Source organism: Triturus cristatus, chromosome 4_1, assembly GCF_964204655.1.
Source record: "Triturus cristatus chromosome 4_1, aTriCri1.1, whole genome shotgun sequence".
Taxonomy (NCBI): Eukaryota; Metazoa; Chordata; class Amphibia; order Caudata; family Salamandridae; genus Triturus; species Triturus cristatus.
In genome coordinates this window covers 1,326,119,955-1,326,132,098 of record NC_140585.1, presented here as the reverse complement: position 1 = coordinate 1,326,132,098, position 12,144 = coordinate 1,326,119,955, and positions in this window count along the sequence as shown.

The window sequence follows — 12,144 nt, the reverse complement described above, 5'->3', positions numbered from 1 at the left end:
GGCACCTTGGAGGCATAGGGACACCTTTATTAGTCATGTATTCCGGAATGCAGAGGCAACTCGGAGTACACATACACAGGTCATGTGGAGTAACATGTGGGTCCAACACTGGCACCCCCCTTCTGCACCACAAATGCTTGATAGCCATGGAACTGGCACACAAGTGTCGGGTAACAGCTAAACACCCCCTGCTGCTCACGGAGAGGCTGCCATACACCATTGATCCTCTGATGTGGAAGTCCCACACCATGTCAAGCCAATGCAAACCGTATGTGTCCGAGGGCAGTGTTACACACATTGATGCCATCATCACAATCCACTATCTCATTACAGATGACTGTCAACAAGTCTGACCATCTATTCAGGTGTATCCAGCTACATGTAATGTGTCCCATGGTGATGCGACATGTCTGCAGAGGAACCAAACTTCGGCAGGGGCAGTGTGCACACATCGTAAACAACTGCCACACCCAATACACCCCTGATGCATCCCTTACCCTAAGGAGACTTCCAAACTTGTCCGTGCGTGTAACTCTGAGTCAGCACACGATGACGTGTCCATGAGGAATAGCAGTGCCACAACAATGCAACCAGCAGACGGCATGCGCAAGTACCTGGGGATGAGAGACACACAAGAAGTCAGCCACAAAAAGCACAGCCACTTGCATGTGCATGTACTCGACACATGTAAGGATGACAACATGCTAGGGCACAATTATGACTGTGGAAATACACCCATCAGGCACCATCACTCGAGTGACACATCCACACACACCTCTGACTCACGTGGCATACATGCAGATGGACACACACATCGCAAAAACATGCCACACGGGGACCAATGCGTGCACACTCAGACACTGGTACTCACCACTAAGCAAAGAAGTCGCGTATGAGCTGACTCCGGATGTCCTCTTGCGGCTCCACATCCTCCACATCACTAGCCCCATTGCCAAGCCCTTCGTCCTCCACGGGTGGATGGTCCTGATCATCTTGATCCAGGATGAGTGGCACGGCTTTCTCAACTGCCATGTTGTGCAGCATGCAGCAGACCATGAAGATTTTGCAGACCTTCGCCGGGGCATATGGGAGGGCGCCGCCGGTCTTGTGTAGGCACCTGAATCGGCTCTTCAGGAGGCCAAATGTCCTCTCTATCACTCGGCTTGTCCGGCCATGGGCGGTGTTGTAGCGGAGCTGGGCCGGCATGCTGGGGTTGCGGAGAGGTGTGATCAGCCATGGCATGTTGGGATAGCCAGCGTCCCCTACATGGAAACCCCATGGACATAAGTAGGACAGGAGAAGCAGTCGGGCTGGAAGTCTACGCAAAATACAGGACAAACAGAGTGTACCCACCAACAACACATGCTCGTTCGTTGCGCAGCTGCGTCATCATTTCAGGCACCCTGCTACGCCTCATGATGTAGGCATCGTGTGCTGATCCTGGAAAACGAGCACAGACATGTGAAATCACCATGTTGGACAGACACACCACAAGGGCATTGATGGAGTGGTAGTGCTTGCGATTCCTGTACGCTACCTCCTGTGCCTGTGGTGGTACCAAAGCCACATGTGTCCCATCTATGGACCCAATGACATGGGGCATCCCTCCCAGGGCATAGAATCCACGCTTGACACCAGTCAACTGTTCAGGAGTTGGGAAATGGATGAACTCATCCAGGTGAAGAAACATGGCCTCTAAAAAATCATGCAGCACACGGCTGAACATGCTCTGGGACATGCCACCAACATGAGCTATGGTATGTTGAAAGGTACCCGTGGCAAGAAAATGTAGGGCTGCCATTACCTTCAGCTTGGGTGTCAGTGCCGTAGGATACCTGTGCAGTGGTTGCAGGTGTGGTGCCAGCCTTGCCGTCAACTCCTCAATCAACGGTTGGGGGAAGCGGTAGCAGCGTATACAGTCATTCTCCCGCATGTCAGCCAAGTCCAGAATTGGTCGGGGAAGAGGCGGCGCTCTGCAGTAATTTGGAAGTGACAAGGAAGAGTGAGTGCACTACAACAACAATTTATATGTACTGAGCACATGTTAATCTGTCAATACACATATGCGACATAGGGAGTCAGGTATGTGCTACATGCCCTGGACACATATGGCTGCCAGGTGACACTCCGACCAAGACCCAGCTACACACGGAGATTGTGAACCTCCACATCCCATGGCATGGGACAAGATGTGTCCCAGTGTAAGTGAACAGCCAGACGCAATACAGGAGTGACATACATCAACATATCAGCAGAAGTAGGATGTTGATTGCAGAGACAGGTAGCGGAACACTAGAGCCACAGGTCACATGACATTACACTAGGACAGCCTACACACCTTGCCATGAAGGTTTACATGTCATGACTGACCACACATACATTGAGAGGATGCAGACAGTTCCTTGTTACGCTACTCCGTGTCCCATGCATACATACACACCTTACATCAGATACCACATGTGGCCTGGTGTGCGTAACAGTGTGCCATGGCCATCTACACACAGACACATGTTGGTTGCAGCAACAGCAGGAAGAGGTGTGGCGCCACGGCCGGGGCGACTGACTCCGGACACTGGGGATCCGGGTTCGATCCCCAGCGCCGGCAGCAGATTAGCAAAGCACCATGTGACTCTGGGCAATAGCTTGCTTAATCTTCCCGACGGCCCCCAGCGCCTAGAGACCCTTTCGGGTGATTGTTCGCGCTTTACAAATGTGAATTATTATTATTATTTTGAGGGAACACCAACATCAAGCTAATGTGAACACACCACACATACATGACATAGTCACATCGTGCAACGTGGGTAGTCACATGTCAGGTGTGGCAACCCGTGTGGCGGGCATCAGGGGACACTTGCGTGTGTTGTTGACTGTGCCATGCCAGTGACGCTCATCTCAAGTGTGCTGTACAACATGCACACATGTCAAAGGAGTGAAGGGCATGTCTGGCACATAGTGCACCGTCACACATAACATCTGTACACATCTCATCATACATCTATTGCCTTCACAACTCAGGAGTAATGTGCCACATCACAGCCTTTCACACCTGTGCCCCACACATGTAGTACTGCACAGACAATGCCTTCATGTCCATCCATGGACAAGTATGTCAGCTCTATTCCTTTCTGTGTGCTGCCCGTCACCACTGTTTTGTGTGTAAGGCACCTTACATTCGCTCTGAGGGCGTGTGTACATTCCCTATCACTATGGGTACGCATACGCGAGCACACCCATAGTGATAGTGAGCGTACACGCATGTGTACGGTCCGTATCACTATGTGTACGCATACGCGAGCACACCCATAGTGATAGTGAGCGTACACGCGTGTGAACGGTCCGTATCACTATGGGTACGCATACGCGAGCACACCCATAGTGATAGTGAGCGTACACACGTGTGTACGGTCTGTATCACTATGGGTACGCATACGCGAGCACACCCATAGTGATAGTGAGCGTACAGGCGTGTGTACGGTCCGTATCACTATGGGTACGCATACGCGAGCACACCCATAGTGATAGTGAGCGTACAGGCGTGTGTACGGTCCGTATCACTATGGGTACGCATACGCGAGCACACCCATAGTGATAGTGAGTGTACACGCGTGTGTACGGTCCGTATCACTATGGGTACGCATACGCGAGCAAACCCATAGTGATACGGACCGTACACACGCCTGTACGCTCACTATCACTATGGGTGTGCTCGCGTATGCGTACCCATAGTGATACGGACCGTACAAACGTGTGTACGGGCCATTGCCATGCATTTGGGGTGCCCTAGGGCCCCGGAACGCACCGTACCTGTGTGTGAATCTCCAAATTACATATGGGACACATGAGGGACAAGTATAAAGCCCTACATGCATGCTGGTTGTCATGGAGACCAAGTTTAAAGTTTGAATTTTTTTCATCAGGTGCCCAGCAAAAGTCGGTTTGAATGAATCTACTTTGTTGCAATGTGGCTGTGGAGCCACTGACTGTGCTAGGTTTAAATGGATTGGAGGAAACATAGGATGCAAATGTGAGTTACCAATCACTCTGTACTCCTGTTCATGAAACAGGCCAGCAAGGCAGATATAAGGCAGCCAGGTCCCATGAGAGAGCACTTGCCTGCACATCTTTTGATTCTACAACACTGCTGCTGCTCGTGATTCCCTGGCACCATGTCAAGGTCTGTGGAGAGGGCCCAGCCATTCACCCTGGAGGAGAATCTGGCATTGCTGAATGTGATCCTCCCGCAGTACCCCATGCTGTATGGGCGACCAGGGTTTCAGGTGAGTGCAGAGTCCACTAGCACAGACTGTGTCCCTTTTTTGTGACTGGGACTTCTGGCATTGCGTCCAGGTGTGACACACATGCATTGTACTGTAGAGTGGGTCCCAGGGGGGGAATGCCTGATGTCTCCCAGCCAGAGCATGCTGTGGTGCATGTCTGCCGTCCTCACTTGCATTGTGTTTACTGTGACAATCACTGCATGGTGCATGCCACATTCTGCCTGTCTAATCCTCCTGGGAATGTTGCTTCTACAGTCCTCATGTGATTCTGTGGTCAGCCCAGTGTGACAGGTGACTGTACCCACAGATGTGTGTTAGTTCAGTGTACCTGTGCTGAGAGTGTCCACATGATGTGTTCGTACCCTGGACATCAGTGTGTGTGTAAGTCCCCTGTCATGTGGGTGGGTGCATATGTAGAGTGTAGCACCCAAGCTGCATGAGGGATGGATATACTCTGCCCATCTGATGCGAGCAGGGAGCAGTGCTGTGTGTCTGACGTGCAGAGCCAGCCCCACACCTGTGAGCCCCCCCAGTCTAGTGGCACATGTGCAGAGTGAGGTTTGTAGCTGCATTTGGCAATGGCAGGTGAATGTCCTGTGCCTGTGTGTGTCTGTGTACTCTGCTGAGGTAGTGTCAGTGGCCTGTGGCATGTGACTGCTTTGAGGTGCTGCACATAATCCTGGTGTACCTTCTGATGCACAGTGTGAGTCTGGATCATTTATTGTGTCGTACCCCTCATGCCACCTGTGTACTTTCAATGGCACGTGGTGCATTTGCCATTACACAGAGAAAAATGTCCCTATGACAAAGGTGCAATGCTTTGGCTGCATACTATGCCTTGTTGAAACCAGCAAAATTGTACTAATGTGTGTCTCTGTGACATGTGGCAGGTGTATTGATGTACTCTCACTTTTTCAACCCCACAGGTAGGCGCCGCTGCCAAGGAGCAGATCTGGAGGGACGCCGTCAGTGCCGTGAGGAGGACGGAGGGTCGCAAGCGGCGCCTGGCCCAGGTGAGAAAACGCTGGCAGGATATCCGGTGCTGGACGCGGAGGATCGCACGGGTCCTGCTGGGGGTCTCACCTGTGGGCCCTAAGAACCATGGGTGTCGCCGTCTGACCCACATCCACAAGCGTGTGCTGGCGGTGGTCTTTCCAGACATGGACAGGCGCTTACGGGAGAAGCAGCAGCAGGAAGGGGGTAGGTACATGTGTGTTTGTTGTGTGTCACCAGCATTTGTAAGTGCGCAGTTGCATGGATACACTGCCAGTGTTTAAATGTGCGGTGCAGGTCCTGTCACCCACAGTATAGCGGTGCTGTCCTTCCTCCCTACCCCTCCTTGCCATGTGTTCCCTGGTCTGTGTGTAGTCACTCTTTCACAAGGTCATCTGGGCTGGCAGTTTATCCACGTGACCAATGCTTGCAGCATCATGTGTGGGGGTGGTGTGTAACAGGTTTTGGGACCTTGCCTGTGCCCTGGCCAGTTCAGTACTTGTGGGGTCCATGTCAATTGGCACTGATGCTGAGTCCAGACATAGGAGTATGTCTCTGAAGTGTAATGCCTTACAGCAAGCATGTCCTATGTTGTGGCCTGTGACATGATGTGCATGAGTGTGCGATACGCAGAGTGCAGGGATGGTGGCCTGTGTTGCAGTCATTACTAGGCCTGGGCGGTAAATTCCGTTCCGGTCGCGGAATTAGCGGAATTTGGGTAATTTCGTGTTCCGCGGAGAACGCAAAATTGCCCAAAAATCTGCGTTCCGCGACTTCGCGACATTTTTTGCTTGTTCGCGTTCTCAATATGCGTGTTCGCGAGATTTTTCACCCCGAGCACGCAAACAGCGATCGCGAACAGGAAAAAAGTATCGCGAACAAGCAATTCCGCGTGTTCGCGGAGATTTTTTACCGTTTCGCGGAGATTTGCGTAACGCGATTACGCATATTCCGCCCACCCCTAGTCTTTACCATTCAGGACCATGGAATATTGTGGCCACTACTGTCCCCTGGGGCATATTTTGCTAGGTATCATGTGTGTCATCACAATATGTGGACACTCTCAGTGTCTACAGCATAGGATGTGCTCTGTGCCATTGTCCCCTTGCACCATGTATATTTACGTAACGTGTTCTACAAGTGTCCACTGTACAGCCTGACCTAATTTTCCTCGTTCATACTCACGGTGGCCAGTGCCTGTGTGTCTTGTTACAATTACTGATGATGGCCATTTGTAAATGAGATCGTTGTACAGGCGCACATGGGGTATTTTGGGTCCAATATGGGTTTCTGGCAGCCCATGTGTATTTCTCCCAGACTAAGAGATGCAAGTGCTTCCTGTGTCTCATCAAATTGTCTCATGTAGGGGGTGGTTGGTGCGGGCAAGGCCTACATGTCAACACCTGAAATCTCATTGCTCGGTCTGGCCAGTGTGTGATGTTTGTCTGGACATACACTCAAGGTGCAGTGTCCCATTCATGTTGGGCATGTCTTTAAGTATTACCTTTGCAGCATGTGCCTCAAGTTCATGGAGATGGTCCCTGCTCATCCCTAGTTACGGCAACGCTGTGTGGTGCAGATGCAGTGCTGGAATATCCCCTGAGCCTGGCTCCTCTGTCCAAATCCATATCATGTCATTTGCAAATGTGTCATGCTCTCCATAGTTTCTCAGTGGCATGGTGGGTGAACCGACTGTGTGTTGCAGGGCCTATATATGTACCTTGTATTGTAGATGTTACTCATCTTTCTTTTCAGGCTATGCACTGTAACCTATGTAGATTTGACTCATGTGACATATGTATACAGGTGTCTGATTAATTCCTGTTTATTCACCTTGCCCACAGCATCGTCGGGGGACACGGATGGAGACGCCGGCACGGACCGTGCGGAGGGACCGGGCACCAGTGCCAGCAGTGACACCTTAGCTGGCACATCGAGTGGAACTGAGGCCGAGGGGAGTGAGCCGGAGGACCTGTCCACTGCCACCACAGATTATGAAGCTGACGGGTCCGAGGCTGAGCACTCCGAGGGGGCGGAGGCTGCTCCAACAGCTGACAGCAGCACAACATCTCTCCCCGCCCCCTCCATTGCCATCGCCGGCCTCCCACTTGCTCGTGTCCCTTCCTGGTGACCTAGGTCACCATATGTCTCCTTCCTGCCAGGCACCGCACCCCCTGCCCCTGTCTCCACTGCTGCCGCCAATGCCGAGTCTGTGGACATCCTGCGGCAGTTGCAGGTTGGTCAGGCTGCGATGCTTAATGTCCTCCATGGCCACAGCCAAGTGCTCACCAACATGGAGGCATACTTGGAGGGCATTTCAGCATCGCAGTCTGACCAACGCAACTTGCTGCGGTCCATTGACTCGACACTGACTGCAGCAGTGGGTCTCCTGCAGCACTTCGTCCCACCTCCTACCCATGCCCCATCCACACTTCCCACTCCCATTCCTGTCCCACGTACACCCAGACGCCAGCATGCACACACCCCACCAGACACAGGCACCACACCAGCAGGGAAGGACAAGCGCACACCTCCTGGCACGCACACACAGGGTGAAGTAGGCACACCCACTGGGTCGGAGGGCAAACGTAAGACACGCAGCCAGAGTGGGAGTCCGCATTCTGCAAAATCCACTCCCTCCAAATCCACTCCCCTCAGCTCTCCTGGCCACAAATCCAGCAAGGACTCCTTCATGGCCGCTCTGTCCCTGAGCCCCACAGTGACACCACCCCGCAAGCGGTCAAGGGAGTCCCCGGTCAGGGTGGTTGAGTCCCCCCCCCTGTCCACACCCTCCCCGGGTAGCACTGCGACCCATCCCTGTGACCCCCCCCCCTCCTTGGGGCCTGTGGTTCCTTCGGGTGCAGGGGAGACGCTGAGCGACCTGGCAGTAATGTGCAGCGCCGTGCTCGAATCCACCTTTGGCGCTGCCCCACCCCCTGTGTTGGAGTCGTCCGTCCCTGCACCCACAACACCTCCCCTTGCCCCTCCTGTCCCTGCGGTGCCTGGTCCTTCCCCCCCAACATGATCCCCCCCCCCCCTGTGGAAGACAAAGGATTATGACTGTGCAGGCAAGCTAGGGGACACACGTACCACTGTGTCCCCCATCCGGATTGGAGTCATGGACTGCCCTATGGGCCTTGTATATATTGACATTTATGATGCTGATAACTTACATCCTGCTGAATAAAGCTATTTGTTTTTTCCTTTGAACACTACTGTTCATCTGGTATTGCTGTTGGTGGACCTGCTCCATGATTTTGGGTGGTGATAATGTGTTGGGTGTGTGGAAAATGTAGTCTTGTGCTGGTCATAGGGTGGACCCTGGTATCTGTGTGCCATCACAAGCTGTTGGCTAAATTACTTTGTTCATGTGGACAGTTACTGCATGGTGACATCGTCCCAAGGTGTGTTCCTTCCTCTGTGTAACCTGACATCTTCCCTGCAGGGTGTTTCCACTATGTGGTGCTGAGCTGTGTCTACATCAGCTGAGGGTGTGACGGACACCTTCAACTTTGCACATGCATGCTGAGCGATGTCTCCACCTGCATCATTCGTGGCATCCTTGGTGGTCACTGTACTTGTGTATGTAGACTGTTGACATGACTTCATGTGGACATGTTATCTTTTAGGCGCTATGCATGTGTGTACTCCCAGCCTCACACACATGTGGTACATGTACTGCAGGGTCTTTGTGCACCTGACTGACATTTGTGGGCATTGTATCTGTGGGTACTCCACCATTTGCGTTCCATGGGCACTGCTGGGAGGACTCTGCACCCACCCCTCCTGTGTCTGGGCACTGCTGGGTGGACTCTACACCCACCCCTCCTGCATCTGGGCACTGCTGGGAGGACTCTCCACCCACCCCTCCTGCGTCTGGGCACTGCTGGGTGGAGTCTACACCCACCCCTCCTGCGTCTGGCCACTGCTGGGAGGACTCTACACCCAACCCTCCTGCGTCTGGGCACTGCTGGGAGGACTCTACACCCACCCCTCCTGTGTCTGGGCACTGCTGGGAGTGATAGGCCCCCACCCCTCCTGCATCTGGGCACTGCTGGGAGGACTCTACACCCACCCCTCCTGTGTCTGGGCACTGCTGGGAGGACTCTACACCCACCCCTCCTGTGTCTGGGCACTGCTGGGAGTGATAGGCCCCCAACCCTCCTGCGTCTGGGCACTGCTGGGAGGACTCTACACCCACCCCTCCTGTGTCTGGGCATGTACGCTCCATACATACACTGTTAGGGTGGGGGTATGCTCCATACATACGCGGGTGAGGGTACGGTCCGTACATACACTGTTGGGGTGGGGGTACGCTCCATACATACGCGGGTGAAGGTACGGTCCATTCATACACGGGTGGGGGTACGGTCCGTACATACACGGGTGGGGGTACGCTCCATATGTACACTGTTGGGGTGGGGGTACGCTCCATCCATACGCGGGTGTGGGTAAGGTCCTTTCATGCACGGGTGGGGGTACGGTCCATACATACACAGTTGGGGTGGGGGTACACTCCATCCATACGCGGGTGTGGGTACGGTCCGTACATACACTGTTGGGGTGGGGGTACGCTCCATACATACGCGGGTGTGGGTACGGTCCATTCATACACGGGTGGGGGTACAGTCTGTACATACACTGTTGGGGTGGGGGTACGCTCCATACATATGCGGGTGTGGGTACGGTCCATTCATGCACGGGTGAGGGTACGTCCGTACATACACTGTTGGGGTGGGGGTACGCTCCATCCATAAGATGGTGTGGGTACGGTCCGTACATACACTGTTGGGGTGGGGGTACGCTCCATACATACGCGGGTGAAGGTACGGTCCATTCATACACGGGTGGGGGTACAGTCCGTACATACATGGGTGGGGGTACGCTCCCTATGTACACTGTTGGGGTGGGGGTACGCTCCATCCATACGCGTGTGTGGGTACGGTCCGTATATACACTGTTGGGGTGGGGGTACGCTCCATACATACGCGGGTGAGGGTACGGTCCGTACATACACTTTTGGGGTGGGGGTACGCTCCATACATACGCGGGTGGGGGTACGGTCCGTACATACACTTTTGGGGTGGGGGTACGCTCCATACATATGCGGGTGGGGGTACGGTCCGTACGTACCCGTGCCCACGCTGTGGAGTGCTTGTGCGGCCCATACCCAGGCCTTTGGCACATGGGTACGGGCCGTACCGCCATTGTTGGGGTGACGTGGGTGTGGGCGTGGTACGACTCGTACCCACGCTCTTAAGGCGTGGGTACGGTACGTACCAGTATTGTTGTGTTGCCGGTTCGCGTCGTCGCTCACTTCCGTTGTGGCGGACGCTGGCGTTGCTGAACACGCCCCCACCCCCTCGAAGTGACCAGGGCCTGGAGGTCAGATATGTCCAGGGCATGTGTGCTGTGTGACTTGGGTGGGGGTTTTGTGTCCTGCCCCTGCCCCCCCCCCCCTTTGCCCCTGGGTGTTGTCTGACCTTCTGCGGCGTCTGCGTCGGTACCTGTAGAGGAGGTCGACTGCTATGAGGGCCGGGATGACACGTAGGTTCGGGTCCATGTCTGTCCATCACGTACAGGTGCTCCTTGTGCGCGTCGTCCTGATTTCCCGGCAGTTTTTGGCTGCCGGAAAATATTCTCCGAGCGGGATGACGTCGGTGCGAATCGTACTTCCTGGTTCGTGGAACGCAGGCTGCATGCGTCCCGACGTCACGTCGGCGCTTTTCCGGATGTCATTTGTATGTTTATTTTCCTCGGTTGGTGTTTTGTACGATTCATACGGAAATAGTGTTTCCGTGCGAATCGTACTTGCATGTTTGTAAAGTTTTGCAACCGGGTACGAGTCGGACGGAAAATACGCTCCGACCGACGGTTCGTACCCGGTTTCTCCAGGATCCTGATCGGCACCTCTATTTTTACAAACGATATTAAACACTTCGCTATTTTTTACATCGAAATTACTTACCTAAAATTTATATTCTTGACCATGATATTTTGTCTGACGATATTTCTGACCCACAATATTTTGACCTCGATATTTGTGCAAGTTCATATTTTTACATCGATATTCTCACTCTGCACCCTCCAGTGTTCATACGTGTGGAATTGCTTAGTAGCCTTGTCCAGAACTCTTCGGATTTTCTTTTCCATTCTTTCCAGAGATGTTTCATATATTGCTTTTTATAGGGTTTTATTTTTTCCCATGTTTGTGCTGTGGAACAAAAATGTTCACACTTTCCTGATTTCGTACCTTGTTTTAGAGGTCTATGGCAGTAAACCCACTGAACACAGTGTAGTTTGCCTTCTTTTAGAAACGGATACAGGGCCTTGTTTCAGCAGCTTTTTTGAAAACGTGGACCACACTTTTATTGGGTTAACATATAACGTTATACTGGACTCCAGTATTTCTGTCACCTTTGCAGAAAGCTTTGGCATGGAACTGTGGTGATATGAAGTGTTATGGTGACATACACGTCTAAACATACCTGGTCATCGTTACACTGGCCTAGATCACGTTATCTTTGAATTTTGAGATTTGTGTGATGCCGAAAACGAGGGAATTAAATATTGGAAAACATAGAAAAAACCCAGAACTTCCTCTGAGCTATATTGTAGTATGCTATCATGCTAGTAAGCATTCTAGTGAATTGAGGGACGATTTAGATAAATACGAGGGCCCGGGCGTCACTTCCGCTTACGGGTTACACTAGAAGATATGACCACGGAAACACTTGCACACAGGAGTGCACTCGCTCCAAGTAGGCTCCATTAGGTGTGTTGAGCGGCAGGGAAGGTAACGAGGGGCACGCTTTTAGTGCCTCGGTCATTGAAACTGCTGTTGTTTGGATTTCTTGTATTGCAGGAATGG